Here is a 13,518-nt window from a genome sequence, read left to right on the forward strand (position 1 = left end):
ACTCGCATCAACATTCACTTATCGCCAACAGAGAAAGAAGAATACATCCGTTTTCTAAAGGAATATGAGGACATTTTCGCATGGTCATATGATGACATGACCGATTTGAGCATGTCCATAGTATCTCACAAGTTGCCTACTAATCCCATGACTCCGCCAGTAAAGCAGAAACTCAAAAAATTCAAACCAGACATGAGCTTGAAAATCAAGGAGGAAGTTACTAAGCAGATCAAAGCCAAAGTTCTCAGGGTAGTTGAGTACCCAACTTGGTTAGCCAACATTGTACCAGTTCCAAAGAAAGATGGAAAAGTTAGAGTATATGTTGACTATATATTGGGATTTAAATAGAGTAAGTCCCAAAGACGACTTTCCACTGAAAAATATACACATCCTAATCGACAACTGCGCCAAGCATGAACTCTAATACTTTGTGGATTGCTTCGCAGGCTACACCACCTAGGAGCAAAAAGGATGTGATGAGCTTCCTAGGACGTCTCAACTATATTAGTCGCTTCATAGCATAGTCCACAGTCATATGTGAACCCATCTTCAAGATGCTGAGGAAAGATGCCGAGACAAGCTGGACCGAGGATTGTTAGAAAGCCTTCGATAAAATCAAGGAGTACCTATCCACACCACTAGTTTTGGTCCCGCCAGAGCCGGGGCGACCTTTGCTACTCTATCTGTCTGTGTTGGATGGAGCCTTCAGATGCGTTCTGGGACAACATGATGAGAAAGGAAGAAAGGAGCAAGCCATTTACTACTTGAGTAAGAAGTTCACACCTTACGAAGCATGATACTCTCTGCTTGAGCGCACTTGCTGTGCTTTGACTTGGACGGCCCAGAAGTTGAGACATTACTTCTGTGCCTATACTACATACCTCATATCCAGGATGGATCCTTTGAAATACATATTTCAGAAACCCATGCCAACTGGGAAGCTAGCCAAGTGGCCAATACTATTGAGTGAGTTCAATATCGTCTAAGTAACTCAAAAGGCGGTCAAAAGGCAAGCATTGACAGATCAACTTGCTGAGAATCCAGTGGGAGGAGAATACAAACCCTTGAAAACATATTTTCCTAAAGAAGAGGTGTCATTCATAGAAGAGGACATTACCGAAGCATATGACGGTTAGAGGTTGTTCTTTGACGGAGCTGCAAACTTCAAAGGAGTGGGCATTGGAGCAGTTTTGGTATCAGAAATAGGTCAACATTATCTGGTATCTACTAAACTCAGATTTTCCTTCACCAACAACATGGGAGAATATGAAGCCTGCATACTAGGACTCAACATGGCAATCGACATGAATATTCGGGAGCTGCTAGTAATCGGCGATTCAGATTTGCTTGTACACTAGGTACAAAGAGAATGGGCTACCAAGAATTCCAAGATATTTCCATATCTGCACCATGTGCAGGAATTGAGAAAAAGGTTCACGAAGATAGAGTTCCGACATGTGCCCTGAATTTAGAATGAGTTTGCCGATGCATTGACCACTTTGTCATCCATGATACAACATCCATATAAGAATTTAATTGATCCCATCCTAGTGAGAATCCATAATCAACCGGCTTACTGACGGATGCAAAGCCTTAGTTCCATGGCATCAAAGAGTATTTGGCAAAAGGAGAATATCCAGAGCATGCAAACCATACTCAGAAACGCACGCTCCGAAGATTGTCCAATCACTTCTTCCACAGCGGTGAAAACTTGTACAAGAGAGCTCCTGATTTGGGATTGCTAAGATGTGTCGACGCAAAAGAAGCTTCTAAACTACTTGAGGAGATACATGCCGGGACCTGCGGTCCTCATATGAGTGCTTTTTGTCTTAGCCAAGAAGATACTTAGGGCCGGTTATTTTTGGATGACCATAGAGACAGATTGCGTCCAGTATGTCCGCAAATGCTACCAATGTCAAGTGCATGCCGACATGATAAAAGTGCCGCCAAATGAGCTCAATGCTACAATCTTACCTTGGCCATTCGCCGCCTGGGGAATATATGTCATCAATCCTATCGAGCCCAAGGCTTCAAACAGGCACAGGTTCATTTTGATAGCCATTGATTACTTCACAAATGGGTAGAGGTTGCATCTTACAGAGCCGTAACCAAGAAAGTCCAGACTTTGTCAAAGATCATATTGTTTGCCAATTCGGAGTTCCCGAGTCCATTGTCACTGATAATGAAGCCAACCTCAACAGTGATCTGATGAAAGCCATATGTAAAACTTTCAAAATCAAGCACAAGAATTCCACAGCCTATAGACCTCAGATAAATGGAGCCGTAGAAGCCGCCAACAAAAACATCAAGAAGATACTAAGAAGATGGTAGAAAACCACAAACAATGGCACGAGAAGCTACCTTTGCTCTGTTAGGATACCGCACTACAGTTTGCACATTAACCGGAGTAACTCCCTACATGCTGGTTTATGGTACCGAAGCTGTCATCCCAGCCGAGGTACAGATTCCTTCTTTAAGAATCATATAGGAAGCTGAACTCAGCGATGCAGAATAGATAAGGAGCCGCTATGAACAATTGGCCCTTATAGATGTAAAAAAGATGAACTCAGTATGTCACAGTCAGCTTTATCAGAACAGAATGTCCAGAGCTTTCAACAAAAGGGTCAAACCAAGACAATTTTCACCAGGACAGCTGGTACTGAAGAAGATCTTCCCACATCAAGATGAAGCCAAATGGAAATTCTCTCCCAACTGGCAAGGTCCTTATATGGTTCACAGGGTGCTAACAGGAGGAGCACTCATACTTGCAGAAATGGACCGAGAAATCTGGCCAAAACCGATCAATTCAGATGCAGTCAAGAGATACTATGCTTAGACTATTTATATTTCCTCATCTGATGTAATTGAACTACGCTTGACCTGATTCCCATTTAATAGGGGATACGTAGGCACCCTGTGGGTTCGGTCATGTCATAATAAAATTTTCATTTTTCCCCAAGATCAAAAACTGGAGTAGAATTTTGAGGAGGACCTTCAAAATTCTAGAGCAAGTTCAGTCGACGCTACCGCATGCCAGAAAGTTAGAAATTGGTTAAGAAACTTGGGAAGAATTTTTAGAAGGATTCTCAAAATTCCGAAGAAGGTTCAACAAAGTTCGCAAATGACTGAAGGATCATCTACCAAACTGGGGAAGAATTTTGAGGAGGACCGTCAAAATTCTAGCATGAGGAAGCTGCAATGTCTCTGAAATGTGTTACAGTCATTAGTTCATCTAAACACTACTTGTTTCGAAAACAACTCTATTTCTATCAATAATTATTTTCGAAACTCGATTTTTTCGTAACAGTCAAGTGTTACCCAGGGAAACTCAAATGAGGCCTCCAGAACGGAGCAAAGCAAGGCCAGTGAACAAAGGCACGAACCAACCTCCCTCCTCACAAAACTTACAATTTTTCTTTGAGTGCAGGCATATCTGACGTAGCGATAGCATTCGCGAACATGTATACACAAAGCAAAATCACTATCAAATAGGCCATCAGAAACCAAATACGTCTCCAGCTAAGAAATATGCTAACCTTATTTGCTACTCGACTAAACCCTGTCTCACATATCTGCATGAGGCTAATCCTTGCCTTCATATTTGCATGAGGCTAATCTCTGCCTCCATATTTACATGAGGCTAATCCTTGCCTCCATATTTGCATGAGGATATTGATACCCAAATTTTTCCCTATATATTTTTAATACGTACATATACTTTCAAAATAGCATATATGCATATATAAGCATGTATAAACATTTTTTTATAATTTTTATATAATTTTAAAGGCTTCAAATTGATTTATTTCTTCCCTTTTACTTATAAAAATTCCAATAATTATCCTTCAAATTATTTTTTGTGGTGATTTAGTCATATAAATTCTATATTTATGCCAAAATATTGTTTAAATACTTTTAGTGCATTTTTTATAATTGGATTTACATTTTAAAGTTAATTTGCATATATTTGCAATACTAGCCCTATTAGTGCATAATCACGTTATTAATACATAAAATGGTCTTTTATATTTTCAAAGTGTTAAATAACTATTTTAAATTATTTTAGTAAACGAAATTATTTTTCATAAATCATTTATTATTTATTATAAATTATATAGTGTTAAAATGTCTATTTAAAATATGGCCTAATTATATTTTAATTTTAGCCCCAATTCAACCTTAATCCTAACCCAACTTGCCAGCCCAGTACCTAATTAAAATACTCAGGCCCAATACCCATCCGCCCGAACCCAATACCCAGCCAAATCCTGGCCGTTGATCGTTTTGATCAACGATCCAGGTTTTCCCTTTCCTAATTAAACTAACCTATACCCTCCCAAACGTAATTCATTTCATGACCTACCCCGCCGCCCTAAAATTTTCTCTGCTCTCAAAACGCTCTCACCCTAACCCTAATACCTAACTCACTGACCCCCATCTATGGCTATCTCCGGTGACCTCTCACCATCTCTCATGCCTCCAATGGCCTCTCTCATGCCACTTTTTCCATCTCTAAGGCCCTCAAGGGACCAGTGCTATGTCGACTTGTATCTAGGGTTCATCTCTCGCCTGTTCCAGGCCATTCTGGTGTGATTTCGAGTTAGATCATCCTATATTAGCCAAGATCTATGATTTTCTAAACAGGTTTCTTCATCTCTGTATGGTTCTCTTCGAAACCCTAATTTTGTTTCTAAACCTCCTAGATCTGTACAGATCTAAGACGATTGGAGTTTGTTTCTTGTGTATTTTACAATAGCCTTGAGATTGTTTACAAGAATCGTATGATTTCAAGTGATTTTTCATCTTTTTCTAAAATTAGGGTTTCCGTCTTTTTTAAACTTTGTTTAATGATTCTTTGTGTTTAAACTTTTGATTCCCACACATTTTGACTAATTTTATGAACTTGCCGCAACCCTAGCCCGTTTGTACTGAAAACTTTAATTTTTTGGGGTTTTTCGTTTGGTTTCTGGATGTTGGTACCTCTGACTGTATTCTTGCCTTGGGTTCTTGTGACTTCTCATGATTTACTTGTCCTAGTATGTTTCTACTGAATTTTCTTAGTTCAACCTTTCATTGATATTATGAACTTGTGTTTATACTGACCATTCATGCAAAACTTGTTTGCTTCTCTTTGAATCAGTGTCGTTTAACCATGGGTTTTGTTAGAGCTGTGTGAAATCCCGACAATTCATGCTCTACCTCATTTTATATGCTAAGCCTGCTGCTTCTTTCATGACTTTCTGAACCCTTGATTACTCTAAATACCTTATTTTCTTGTTTAATTTGACCCCTTCCATCTAACGTTTGATCCTTACTTCTTTACTCAATTTGATTGAATTTACCCGCCTTAATTGTTTTTCCTTGCCTTGTTTGCATTCCACTGATTGTTATTGATTTGTTTCCTTAATTAAACTGTTGTGCATTTACCCTTAATTACCTGTTCTATACGTAATCTTTACTTTATTCTTTTCCTTAAATACTTAGTATGTTTTACCGTTGATTGAACTATCCTTTGATTAAGGGAAGATCTTGCTGATTTACGTGTGATTTCCCTAATTTACTACTTAATTGATCTCTTACCTTATTTTGTTAAGTTTTGATTCCTATATAAACCTCCTCTTCTTTTAAGTTCGGGACAACAACTAGAACAAGAAGACTAGTTCAAAACTCTCTCTTATACTTAAAGCTTTTTGCTCTTTTCTATTACTTGCTGCTTCTATTGAACTAGCCGGCTGTAAGCCAAGGCTAGTTATTGCACTACACTACTCTATACTTTGTGTCTGCTCTCCTTAAATGGTATGTTCTGATTTAATTACAAGTTCAAAACTCTATGTGTTCTCTTACTGCATTAGTTTACTGATTCTTGTCTATCACTTGGCTTTCTGATAAGTAACTAGCATGCTTAAATCCTGGTTTCACTTAGCATATATGAGTACTACCTATTCAACTTATGATTAACATGTTTGATGACTTGTCTATTGCTTTCTCTAGCATGTCTCAATTTGACACTACTCCATGTATGATTGTTTGTCTGTCTGTTTACCCAATTCCTGATAGTAATCTGCTTTGCTAGGTTACTTACTACTCCCTAAGTACTTCTGACCCTATGTTCAATTCTGCCTAGTATAACTATGCTTTCACTGTTTGTTCTATGGCTGTGTAATTGACTCCTAAATCCCATAAAGAACTTTGAAAAGGAAACTTCTGTGCTCTTGCTATTACATTAATATGTTCTATGTGTCCCCAATTCCCATACTCCCTGAGTGAAATCTGTGTTTGAATGGTGCTGTTTAAACTGTTTGCTGATTTCTTACAAGTTCACTATTTCTTTCAAAACTATTTTATTACTAATAAATTCCTATTTTTATAAAACTTCTTTACTTAATTGAGCCCTTTTCAACACTGTTTTTTCATAATAAAACCATTTCAAAACTAGGTCAAGCACTCTCACATTACTCCTAGAGTATTAGGTTCTGCCCCTCTGACATGTGTACTGCCTTGAGATCCTTGAGATCTCTCTGAACTCTGGCATGTAAGAGCTAGCCCTTCCACACCGCACTTAAATCAGTTATTGTTGAGAAAAGGTCTAGGTGTGAGCACTGCCCAGGATCCTTGAGGTCCTTAGGGAATTTTGACACACCTAGACATGATACTGTCTATGGAACTTTGGCATTTGAGGCTATTGGAGGCTTGGGAAGTCATTTGGGCATGCTTCAGGCTCCATATAGTTAACTTCTTCTTTTTCTTTACTTGTTTATGTAAGTTATTCAGCTGGTCTGTAATAATTATTTGTAAATAACATTGGGGTAATTAGTGAAAAAAGGGTGGGTAGTTATATCTGTTGGGTAATTCGGGTAGATATCATGCCTATAGGATTGTATTAATGCACTTGCTATGTTTTCACAATATTAGAAATCATGTCTATAAGATTTAAATGGCTTCAATAATAGAAATCATATCTATAGGGTTAAAACTTTATAATTAGAAATCATACCTATAGGATCTAAATGACTTTACAATTAGATATCATGCCTATGGGGTGTAAAGTGATTAAGTTTGGTTTCTGTTACAACATGTATTTACATTTGTTTCACTAGAAATCATGCCTATAAGTTCTAACATCAACACTTAACAATTAGATACCATTCCTATAGGAATTAAAATCAGAAATCCTGCCTATAAAACTTAAAATCAATTTAGTTAAACAAATCAGTTTAATCCATGTTAGCTCCTTTTGAATTGGTTTAATCAACTATCTGCTTCTTTAATGAGTTTTCAAACACTGCCTTAATTTACTACCGCTAGAAAACATGTCTATAGGACCTTAAGTATTCGTTTAAAATTGTTCGCTGTTTTATTGCATCAATGTAGATATCATGCTCTTAGGACATCAATGTTCTATGTTTAGGTAAGCCTATAGGGCGATTTAAATTCTGCAACTCTGAAGCTGTGCTTTGGTTATTTTAAAACTGTCCATATTCAACAGATTTAAATCAGTAGGCAAGCTAAATAGGATCTTTTACACTTTGTCCTAAGTTAATACTGCATAATCCCTACTCACCTGGATATCATGTTCTAGGATTTTTCTCTTAAATACCTGACTGTTGTTTGAAGACGTGCATTTACTTGTTTTATTTGTGGAGGTGACTGTGAGCCTATAATCTGTTCTCTTTAAATGCAGTCCTACTTGTTCTTGATTGACGCCTAGACTTTTATCCTTTTAAAAACCTTAGGATGGTCTAGAACTTTCCAAAATTAGAGGTCCTAAAATACCTCCAGGGCCACGAGGAAGGGACGGGTAGTGCACACATAGGACACTTTTAAGGTTGCTAGAACGCTTTAGGCTATGACCAAGGGGAGGGAATTGGGTAGAAAGGGATATAATGACTACGCGCTAATGTCACATGTAGCCCTCATTGAGGAGTGTTTATCGGGCATTGTGTGGGGTGATCCTGTAGGCTAACCAACCTAGGACCCCTTTTCCCAATTCCCTATGTTTAAACTTTACTCTTTTATATGCAACTTGTTCAAACTCTTCGTCTTATTATTTGAGTCATACAAGGTCCAACATGCTTTTATTTGCAATTATGTGTTTCAACTACTTATTTGTTAAAGGACTAATTCATAAGTATAAGTTCGGCCGGGACCTACCGTTGTGGACCGAGAGGGGTGCCTAACACCTTCGCCTCAAGGTTATTTCGAGCCCTTACCCTAAATCTCTGGTAATGTAAACTATTCTAAGAGTTAATCGCTCTAGGTGCCCTAACGCACCGTAATCCGTTAGGTGGCGCCTCTTCAAATACCCAAATCCCAAAAGGAAATGAGTTATTACCCCCATGAACATCGGAACCCAAACTTTCTCCGCGAAGGAAAAAAGGGGGCGCGACAGGATACCTTTAGGCTCTTACTATCCGTTTTGTGAATTAGTCCAAGCATGTTTCATCCCATAACTTTTCCCCTTATTTGGATTTAATTGTCTATTTTCTTTTTAAGCATTTATGATTCTTTTATTCATGAACTAACTTGTCTCTTTATTTTCCTTTTCCGTAACTGTGTTTCAATTATTTAAATATTGTATTTATTTTTCCTACGTGCAAATGCTTGACTACATGCTATTTATTGCTGCATATATCATGCTCTACATCATATTCCACTCGTGCGTATTAAATCCTATAGCAACGCTTGGTGAGTGGTTGCGCTCTTCCTATTTATTACCCTTAAATTCGGAAAAGCTTATTTGCGATAAAACCAGTCGATCAGCGGTGCAGTCGATGGTTCTGTGCCTTTCCCCCTCAAGTTGTCCGCTTGAGGGTACCAGTCTAAACCCCCATAGTAACATTACTCTGATCAAATTGTGCATGCATCATGGTCAAACCTAGTCGGATTAATATGTTGTCCACATAATAATCCTTTAAGACAAGCCTTATCCAAAGTCTACCAGGGTTTCCATAATCCCAATGGACACAACCACGTTCTGTGCAATAATTTGGAGAACTAAATGCCAATATGCTAATCATGAATGTATAAATAGTCAAGTTTGGTGGGGGAGAAGGGTTATTTTGCAGAAAATGAGGATTGAGGTCCCCAGATTTGGTATGGTTAGCACACCCCCGCTCTTGCTAGACTGGTGGAGGGATCTTCCATCAAGTGACCAAATCAATGAATGGAAAGAGAGGGCCATCAAATCTAGCAAAAAGCTGGAATATCTGGAATACAGTCTAATGGAATTGGAAGGAAAAGTGAGGAAGAGAGTCACCGATTGCCGGAACACTAAGGGAAATGAAGGAGGACATTTGGCAAAGGCATTCTTAATGATGAACCTACGCGAACTGGAAGATTTGATCGACAAGAGCATTTAGCCTGAGGAAGGTCCTTCTGAGACCAAATGGATTAGGTTTACTCGCTTTCCAAATGTAATAAGGCCAAGTGCCAGTAGTGACTTATTTTTCTATTATCTTAGTGTCGTTTTGGGATTCGTCTATTTTTTATACTATGAAATGAAGCATTTATTAGAATCTAAAGTTCTCCAAATCTATTTGTAGCTAGGCCTACCTCGGGCACAACGAGGCTCCCAAATTAATACACGGATTCACATTTCCGCAATATGTGCTTAAATACTGCAAACATTTCAGAATCCTCACTGACTTGTTACCTTTTTTTGTTTTTCCTTATTTTGATTATTCCCATCCCCTTAGGTTGGTTCACTCATACTGGCCTCATCAGCGTATCATACCAAATCTAGAGACCCTCCACCTCCTCCTTTTCCAAGCAACATAAAAGGTAGAGGAAAAGCAAAAATGGACGACTTAAGTGGTATCCGAAAGGAGAATATTGAGAACGCAAAAACCTCAAATGGCCGTAGTACTCCGGACCCAAATGATCTAATGTTGAGACTGGAACAAAAGATACTGGAACTGCAAGGAGAACTTGAGCAGGTTCGCAACTTGGCAAACTAGTCACTCACCCTAAATGTCCCCGACATCTACCAACAAAATACAAAGAACCCAGCACCTCCCCAAAACACACAAAACCAACATCCACAAATTCCTCCCGCGCCGAATCAATATGCAAATCCACCCCAAAATCTTAATCCACTACCAATACCAACTCCGCCGCAACATCACCATCAACCAATTCAGTACCCACCCCACCACTTACCACACTCCCCAAAACACACCACACCCCATTCCTGATCCCCAAAACTCCACCAATGACCATCATTATACCCAAGTCACTGGCATCTATCAAAGAAACCCTATATATGTGAAAACTGTACCTCACTCTATCCAACTAATCTCATATACATCAGAATCCTCCGAGAAGGACCTGCTCATTCAAAACATGGCTGAGGAACTCAAGAAGTTGACAAGCTGAGTTCAAGGTGTCGAAAGTGGCAAAGGAATAGAATGGTTGAACTATGAAGACCTTTGCATACAACCAAACGTAGAACTGCCAAAGGGATACAAACCTCCCAAGTTTGAGATGTTTGATGGCACAGGTGATCCCAGAGTCCATCTGAGGACCTATTACGACAAACTCGTCGGGGTTGGGAAAGACGAAAAGATCCGAATGAAACTCTTTGTGATGAGTCTCACTGGGGATGCTTTGTCCTAGTACATCAGCCAAGATCCCAAGAAATGGTCCAACTGGTTAAGTATGGCGTTAGATTTCATGGACCGGTTCAAGTTCAATACAGAGAACGCACCAGATGTTTTCTACATTCAGAATCTTAAAAAGAAACCTACAGAGACTTTCTGTGAGTATGCTACTCGTTAGAGGTCGGGAGCGGACAAGGTCAGGCCATCTTTGGACGAGGAACAGATGAACAAGTTCTTCGTCAGAGCACAAGATCCAAAATATTATGAAAGGTTGATGGTTATCGAAAATCATAAATTCTCTGATATAATCAAACTTGGAGAAAAAATCGAAGAAGGAATCAAAAGCGGGATGGTAACAAATTTTGAGGCACTACAGGCCACAAATAAGGCATTACAATCAGGTGACATATCAAAAAAGAGAGATGTTGGGGCAGTAATAGTGGCCCAAAGCCCAAAATCTCCACTTACATATCAAGCACCTCTACCCACATATCAAACAACTCCACCCACGTACCAAGCACCACCACCCACATATCAGCCCTCATCTCCCAGATATTCCCAACCAGCCACTGTTCATCACACCTATAACTCCCAACCATCACATTTCCAATCATCTCCAACTCGCCAAAACTTTCCAAGACCAAGACCCAACTTCGATCGCAAGCCACCCAAACAATTAGGGGTGTTCAAAACCGAAGCTTAATGGCTTATTGGTATCGGATTAACGGTTTAACAGACGGGGAACTGATTGAATTTTTTTTATTAACGGCTTATCGGTTTGAGAGCAGATTATTCAATTTTCTTAATGGATAATTCGTTAACCCGTTAAGAATATATATATATATATATATATTAAATAATCAAAAACCCTTCTTCCGCCAGTACTCTATCAAAGTGAACTAGAATAAAAGAAAACCAAATAAAAGGAGTCATCTAACTGTGACAAAAGACAGAATTTGCTGTCTGAAACAAGATAACAACACCAGTTACACCATTGCTTCATCAACTTTGCTTGGGTTTTAAGGCATCCTAGAATTCTAAGCATGACGAACATTTGTTTTAACAACAGCCAATTGGAAATCTTTCACATGGACTAAGGCCAATGTGCATAAACATAAATAAGATTCTAGACAGATGATTTACCCATCACGGTGTCTCTTTTTCTTCGTCCCTCTTAGTACGTCGACCACTTATTTAAACATACAGAGACTAAATTTTATTTTATTTTGAATGAGTTAGGCCGATAAACCGCCCGATAAGAGCTAAACCGATACCAATCCGCCTGATATCTTATCGGGTAGCTAGCGGATTAATACATTTAAAAGCCGACAACCGATAAGCCAAACCGTTAAGAGTAAATAACCGCCCCTATAAGCATCCCTACAAACAATACACCGCCATTGCTGAGCCCATCGACCAGTTGTATGAAAGGTTGAAAACCGCGGGTTACGTCACTCATGTTCCCGCTGTGGCATTAGAAAACCCATCCCAATGGGTCAATCCGAACAAAACTTGTGTGTACCATTCCGGTATGAAGGGGCACACCATTGCTGAGTGCCGAATATTGAAGTATAAGATCCAGACGCCAATTGACAACAAGGTCATACAGTCAAAGGAAACCGCACCTAATATCCGCAACAACCTCTTCCCTGATCATAGAGGTGGTGGAGTACATGTGATAGAGAAGAACGAAGAGTGGGACCCTGAGGGGTCGATTGGGCTTATTCGAGAAGGTGATGACTTTAAAGTTGCAGTCACACTTACTCCTATCGTGGTATAGACTCAATCACTAATCGAGGTTGAGGTAACTGCATCAATTCTATTCGAGGTAGAGGTGGATCCGCTTGCGGCCACCCCCACTCCATTTGAAGTAGAACTGGTCACACCTTTCACAGTGTTAGTATCCACCACACCTCCCTTCGATTCAAAAGCAATACCCTGGGATTATCTTGCCGAGGATTGGTGAAAAGGGAAGGCCAAGGTAGAAGAATCTGATGCTGCACAAGGAATGACTAGGACTGGAAGAGTCTATACACCTGAACATTTGGGAGGATCAAGCAAGGATGCCACTACCAGGCAGCCCGTCACTAGGACGGGGCCAGATGACCTGTGGAGGAAAGTACAAGCAAAGGAGTATTCCATCGTTGACCATCTGAACAAAACCTCAACTCAGATATCTATCCTATCATTGTTGAAAAACTCAGAGGCACATAAGAACGCTTTAATGAAGGTATTGAGCGAGGCTTATGTACCCAATATCATCACTGGCAGAGAAATGGACAATATGGTAGGGCAATTACTGGAAAGTCATAAGATTATCTTCCATGAAGATGAGCTACCGCTTAAGGGGTTGAATCACAACCGAGCATTGCATATTATAGTGTAATTTGAAGACAAATTCATTGCCAGGGTCGTGGTTGACGGAGGTTCAAGCCTCAATATTTGTCCATTGGACACTCTGAAAAGGTTGGCAAAGGTTTTCATGAAATATGGGTAGAAATCATGAACGTGAAAGCTTTCGATAGGTCCTGAAGGGCCACAATCGGGGAAATCAACCTTTGCTTGCAGATGGGACCAACTTGGTTTGACGTCGAGTTTCAGGTGCTTGACATACCAACCTTATATAATCTTCTGTTGGGTCGATCATAGATCCACGTAGTTAGAGACGTGCCTCACACTACATCAAGCCGTAAAGTTCGAATGGAATCATCAGGAGGTGATCATTCACGGAGATGGGAGTAAACCCATTTACACTAGTCAAACCATCCCGGCTATTGGACATAGAAGAAGGCTAGGAGGGGAAACCTATCATCATATTGAACGGGTCAATGTCGTCGAGAAGGATAAATGGTGGAGCAGTAAAATAGAAAGCATATTGGCCTGGTCTGGATATGAACCCGGCAAAGGGTTGGGAAAGAAC

The sequence above is a fragment of the Nicotiana sylvestris genome, chromosome 6 (genome assembly GCF_000393655.2).
Source record: "Nicotiana sylvestris chromosome 6, ASM39365v2, whole genome shotgun sequence".
Classification (NCBI taxonomy): Eukaryota; Viridiplantae; Streptophyta; class Magnoliopsida; order Solanales; family Solanaceae; genus Nicotiana; species Nicotiana sylvestris.